This window comes from Petaurus breviceps, unplaced genomic scaffold (genome assembly GCF_028583685.1).
Source record: "Petaurus breviceps papuanus isolate PSGF00001 unplaced genomic scaffold, PetGlider_PUasm1.0 138, whole genome shotgun sequence".
Classification (NCBI taxonomy): domain Eukaryota; kingdom Metazoa; phylum Chordata; class Mammalia; order Diprotodontia; family Petauridae; genus Petaurus; species Petaurus breviceps.
The window spans coordinates 16,888,261-16,894,824 of NW_027185694.1; the positions used below are offsets into that span (position 1 = coordinate 16,888,261).

The following is a 6,564-nucleotide window of genomic DNA, read 5'->3' on the forward strand; positions in this document are numbered from 1 at the left end:
TCTATCTATCTATCTATCTATCTATCTATCTATCTATCTATCTATCTCTGTTACATAGTTCTCAGCATGGACCTCAATTGTCTCTACTGTTTCAAAGGAAGGATGCGCTATCGATGGTAACAATAACTTCTATTTCTATAGTATGTTCTATAGTTTATTTCTATTGTATGTTCTGAGTACCTGCAGAATAGTGTGGAATTGTCTTTCTGTCTCTGTCTCTCTCTTCCCTGTCTCTCAGAGCTGGAGGAAGTATGTCATAATGGATTTGGAATCCAAGACTTTACTTTTTAATTCATAAAAACCTATATAATTATGGTCAATTAAGAATACTTGGATTTGGATTTTAAAGACCGAGGTTTGAGTTCTTGTCTTGCCATTTTCTAGTTGCATGGCTTTGACCACATCACTTTCCAGAGTCATGGAATCTCCGAGTGAGAAGGGACTTTAGAAGCCATCTATGCCAAGCTCTACTGACCAAGGGTCCCCTCGAGATCACGCCCTACAAATGGTCATTCAGCCTCTACTGGAAACTCTTTAGGAGATGTAACTCATTACCTCCCGAGCCAGCCCCTTACACTAGTTGGTTGCTCAGTGACCCCATTTGGTGTTTGCTTCGCAAAAGAAACCCTGGAGTGGTTTGCCATTTCCTTCTCCTGCTCATTTTACAGATGAGGAAACTGAGGCTAATAGGATTAAGTGACTTGTCCAGGGTCACATAGATAGTAAGTGTCTGAGGCCATATTTGAAAGCATGAAGATGAATCTTCCTTACTTCAGGTCTGGCACTCTATCTGGTGCACCACATAGCTGCCCAGATTACCCTTTTGGATGACTCTAAATGTTAGGAAGGGTTTTTATTCTCCATTGGGAGTCAAAATCAGCCCCTCTTGAGAGCCCCCAATTTTCTCTTCTTACTGCTCTCTGTACCTAAACAGAACAAGACCAATTTCTTCCATATGAAAACTTTTCTAATGATTTAAGCCAGCTGTTGGGTCCCTTTCTAACTCTCCTATTCTCCAAGCTAAATATCTGCAGTTCATTCAATCCATGGTCTTATGTCCTGCTTTCTATTTCCTTGAGTGTCCTGGTTGCTCTCATTTGAATGCAACCCAACTTCTCATTGTCTCTTCTAAAATGTGCTGCCAAGAACTGAACCCAGTATTGCAGATGTGGACGTGCCAGGGCAAAGTACAGTGGATCACCTTCCCAAACCTGTTTCCTCATCTATAAAATGGGATAATATTATTCTTACCATCTCAAAGAAATCTTTTCAGGAAAGTACTTAATAAACCCTAAAGGGGATAGGAACTGGAACCAAAATTCCATTAGTATCGGGAACTTCAAGTGAAGAAACTCCCTCTAGGTTTACAGGACAGCACCTTCTTTCCAACTTAGTCTTAGAGAGTTGCCCAAGGCGCTGAGAGGTTGTGACTTGCTCAGGATCACAGAGCCAGTGTGTGTTAGAGACTGGACTTGAACCCAACTCTTCCTGGCTTTGAGGACAGCCATCTATGCACAATCCTTCAGGCTCTCAAAGTCCCATAGAAATAGAAGCTATTGTTATAGTCAGGAGTGTATCCTTCCCTTTGAAACAGTGGAGACAACTGATGTCTATACTGAGAACTATGTAAGTGATATTTATTAAAACAAGTGGTTCTTTATGTCTTTAGTACCCCTGGGATGTTTACTTTAAAACACAATTTAAAATGGATCACTTACTGAATGCTTACTATGGGCAAGACCCTTGCAAAGAAAAATAAGATCCAATCTGTGGCCTCTAGGAATTCACAGTCTCATTTGGGAGATAAAACGGGTATACAAATGGCTGAAGTACAATAAGGAAGTGAAATGAGTATGTCATGTAGAAGTATAATTCTGCTGGCTTAGAACTAGGACCAATGAGGGAAAGATGAAAAAAGGCAGATTTTGGCTGTCTTTTAAAAGTGTATTGGGTGCAGCTAGGTGGTGCAGTGGATAGAGCACTGGCCTTGGAGTCAGGAAGACCTGAGTTCAAATTTGACCTCAGACACTTGACACTTAACAGTTGTGTGACCCTGGACAAGTCACTTAACCCCAATTGCCTAGAAAAAAACCTAAATGTGTACTGGATGGCCTCAGTGAAGGATGATTTCATTGTCACTGGTGTGATGTTTAAAAAGGTCCCAGAGACATCATTTCTGTGTAATTCAATCATTTTATTAATAAGACAAGCAGGTTATTAATAAAAGGATGGTCATTTGGCTGTCTCTCTTAGACCAAAGATCACAAAAGTGGGGTCACAGTTTAAATGCCCTTCAAAGAGGAGGTATTACTGTGGGATGGCAATAAAGACAGGTGTGGGCTATATTAAAATGAAGCTCTTGGGGTTTGTGACTTAGTCACTCAAATCTTTGTCAAAGAGATGTCAATTTCCATATCACCTGTCTTGATAATAGGGAGAATCAACCTATTCCCAGGCCTGTCTGAGCAAATATAAAGAGCAGGAATATACCTGCTTAGGCCATACTTAGAATTGCTTTTATTGTCTGACTAGTTCTTGACCTGGGGGAATTTCTAAGAGAAATTTCCCACACTGGTTGATTTCTGGATGAGAAAGTAGAAAAGGAGAAATACCTTGGTACTAATACAATAATTAGTCATTAAATATAAGAGAAACTCGTTTCTCACCCTGGACATGTTAAATCAGAGGCCAGATGGTCATCTCTTGGGGTGGATGAGAAGCTGGGCTAGATGATCTGTTCTTAAGATTCTATGTTCTTGAGACTCTATGACTTTTATGACTTGGGTTGGAATCCCAACTCAGCTACTTATTTCTTTTTTTTTTTTATTTTAAAGCAATTGGGGTTAAGTAACTTGCTCAAGGTTACATGGCCAGTTATTTCTGGGTGTGGTGCTGAGTGTCTGAGCCCGGGATTCAATCTCCAGGTCATCCCGACACTGGAGCCAGTACTCTTACTGTCTGAGCCACCTTACTTATTTCTTTTAATGGTGAACTTGGGAAAGTTAACTGTCCTGCTTAGGCTTTGGGCTCCTTATCTATAAAATGAGGAGATTAGACTCATTCTTGAAGATGTCACTGTGATGTTAGAGATAATTTAATTCCCTCTCCCCTCATTTTATTTCTGAGGAAAGTGAGGCCCAGAAAGGGGAAATGGCTGACCCTGATATCAGATGAATTGTTCAAGTTTTTAAGTAGAGCTGGGACCAGAGTGATGAGGAAGATGGTGATCGTGATGGTGGATGTATTGATGATTATGATATTTACATAGTACTTTAAAGTTTGCAAAATGCTTCACAAACATTTTCTCAGCTCTCCTGACTTGTGATTCCAAAGTGTTTCCATTGCCTCTCACTTGAAGCTCAGAGCATAGATAGGGATTCCAAGTACCAGGGTTATATTTCTCCTCTGCCTTGACTCTGTTGATGACCTTGGGTTATTTCCTCTTGTTTTGTGTCTTAGTTTCCCCCTTCCATAAAAGTAGGGAATCAGTATCTGTCCCTTTCATCTCTCAGTTTCCAAATATTCATTTCTTCTTTAAAGGACTAGGGAGCTTGGTAATCTTACTGCCTCTCCCCTCTTTCCTATTTTGAGTTGATTAAAAAGCCCTTTTAATTTTATTTATCTCTTTTAGGCTAACAGGAAGTGAATAGTCAAGCTTCTTTTAGGCACCTGGAGAAATGTTAGGAAGATATATCTTGGTTAGTAATGCATTAATTACCAAACAACTTACAATGTTCTTGGCTCCATATTGTGCCCCATCATCTACTGAGATCTCTAGTCACAGGATCATAGAATTGCGTTCCTTTTAAGGAGCATCATTTAAGGCAATCTGTCTCTGAGTAAGGAAGAATCTTATTCCTATTCTATAACAACCCCTGCAGTTGATCACCAAGCAACTACTTAAAGACCACCTATGGGAGATCATTGCCCTCTAAGATGGTCCATTCCACTTTTGAGCTGCTTTGATACTCCACAAGTTTTCCTTTACATGATTATTAAGATCTGCCTTCCTTCAATATCCATTATCAGAATAACTCTTCCTCCCACATGTTGGTCCCTTCAACTAGTGGTCACGTTCCACTTAGGGGTTCTATTTCCCATACTCAATGTCCCTAGTTCTATCAATACATTCTTATATCACGTGATCTTAAGTTTCCTTACCATCCTGGTCATACACTAGCATGTCAATTTCTACTTAAAATTCAGTGGCCCGAACTGAACACCATATTCCTAATGTGATCTGATGAGGATAGAATACAGTGGGGCCAATATCTCCCTCCTTTTGGACGTTATTTCTATTTATGCAACTGAAGATCATATTAACTTTTTGGACTGACTGCTATATCTCAATGCTGATACACATTGAGCTTGCAGTTCCCTAAAATCCCCAGGTAAAACTCACTTGTATTGTTATATAAACATTGCCCTCCAAGAAAGCTCTGTCATCTCCAACTTCCCCCATCCCCTCAGGCACACACAGCCTCTGCTGCCAGATCTGTTTTTGGATCTAGTCCCTGAAGACCAAGACACAGAGAAATGTGTTTGTTAATTCTCTTTTAGGGTTGTTACTACTTCAAGGGAGCAGGAAAGTGCCCCTGGGACCCCCTGGTTTTCCTTCTACCCATCCACTCAGCCTCTCTGATTTGACATGTTGGCAGAGATGGCTTTGTTAACTTCTTATTTCCTCAAATATCACAGGTTCCAGGGCCCACAATGAGATTGGAGGCTTGGAAATCAGTAATTGACTCTCCATATGTTGGGTGCCCAACCAGGGTTTGTGAGTGGAATGGTGACGATCTTTCTGGGTTGGTGGCAGCTAGAAGCAGTGGGTGGACAGTGGCCAAGAACTATCATACAAGGAGAGGGTGGAAGACAAAAATGGTACACTACAGGACACGTCACCCTTCTAAATCTGACCAGCCTTGGAGAGCTGATGACTGAGCCCAGTGATTGAGCTTTAAATATGGTGACAAATTGTGTGCCATTTCCCACCCCAAACATGTTCTCAGGGAATTTCTCTAGGGACTTCCCTTTGTTTGTTCTTCTCTCTTTCTGACTGTTGGGAGATATAATATGCCAAGTCAGGAATAGCAAATGAGTCCAGTGATGGCTGAAGAGAGTTTTAGATAAATAATATTCTTCCCCCCTCCTCTTTCTTCTTTTCTCTTTCTTTCTCTCCTCCCTCTTTCCTTTCTCCTCAGTCTCCTGTATCCCTTCCCTTTCCCTTCTTCTCTTTGCTACTTTCCCTCTTCCCTTTCCCACTAACTCTTGCCCTTTGTTTCTCTCCTCCTCTTCCCTTTTACTTTCCTTTCTCTCCTTCCCCCTTTCTCTTTCCTTCTTCCTACCCCACCCCTTTTCCATCTCCTTGTTCCCCCCTTTCCTTTTCTTCCCTCCCTCCTTCCTCCCCTCCCATTCCACTCTCTCTGATGACCTTGTATACATACATACATGCATAGCATTACCTAATACTCTCATTCTCTCACTGTTTTCACCTATTGCTTTCTAGTTCCTCATTTTCTCTCTCTCTCACTCTCTCTCTCTCTCTCATTTGCTTTTTCATTCTCTCTTCTTTCTCATACTCTCCCTGTTACTCAGTATTTGTTATGCTATTTTGATTGAATGGCCTCTTAGTCCTGCTGCCTAGAGCTCAGGGGCTGCCCATCAATAGGAGGGTGGACAGGCAGCTTCACTAGTAGGGACATGTAACTGAATCTTTCCTTGGCTCCTCTGGGGAAGAGCCATGTGGAATGTCCTTTGATATGGTGCACTGAAGAATGAGAAATTTGTTCTTTTGGCCCTGGAATTTGTCCCTCTGAGATGTAAAAATTGAAAATATGAATTGTACCATCCATCTTGTACAGTCTGAGCTAAGAAATACTGAGAGAAATGACAGAGATGGAATGGGTGTTTGCTTGATTCCTTTAAGAACCTCAACTTCCTTACATGTAAGAGGAGGATAATGTCTGCAGTATTTTGGGGGTAGCTATGTGGTATAGTACATAGAGCTTTGGGACTAGAGTCAGGAAGACCTGAGTTCAGAACCAGCCTCAGATGCCTACTAGCTGTGTGACCCTGAGCAAATCACTTAATCCTGTTTGCCTCAGTTTTCTCATCTGTAAAATGATTTGGACAAAGAAATGGCAAACCACTCCAATATCTTTACCAAGAAAGCCCCAAATGAGGTTGCGAAGAACCAGACATGTCTGAAATGAATGAAAGCAATAAAAATCTTCTGTACCTACCTCAGCATTTTTGTAAGGTTCAAATGAGATAATGTATGTAATGCATTGAGCAAAATGTAAAGCACTCTATACATGTCTATGGTTATTTTTTGCTAATTCCTCTCTGTGACACTTCTCTGTAGTACTTCTCCAAAGCAAAAGGCACTGGAGTGTAGTAGAAACAGTACTGAGCTCAGAGTTGCAGGCCCTGGGTTCAAATCCACGCTCTTCATCTGGGACTTGAGGCAAATGACCCTCCATTCCTTTTCTCTTTAGTGTGTACTTCTCTCTCCCTGTCTCTCTTTCTCTCTGTCTCTTCCTCCTCTCTCTGTCTTCCCCTCTC

General features: G+C 41.3%; 1 protein-coding gene across 2 annotated transcripts in view; it reads left to right on the forward strand.

Moving 5' to 3' along the window:
- The window catches only part of PRKCB (protein kinase C beta), a 650,680-nt gene that overhangs the window by 284,727 nt on the left and 359,389 nt on the right, over positions 1-6,564 (forward strand). The window lies entirely within an intron of this gene.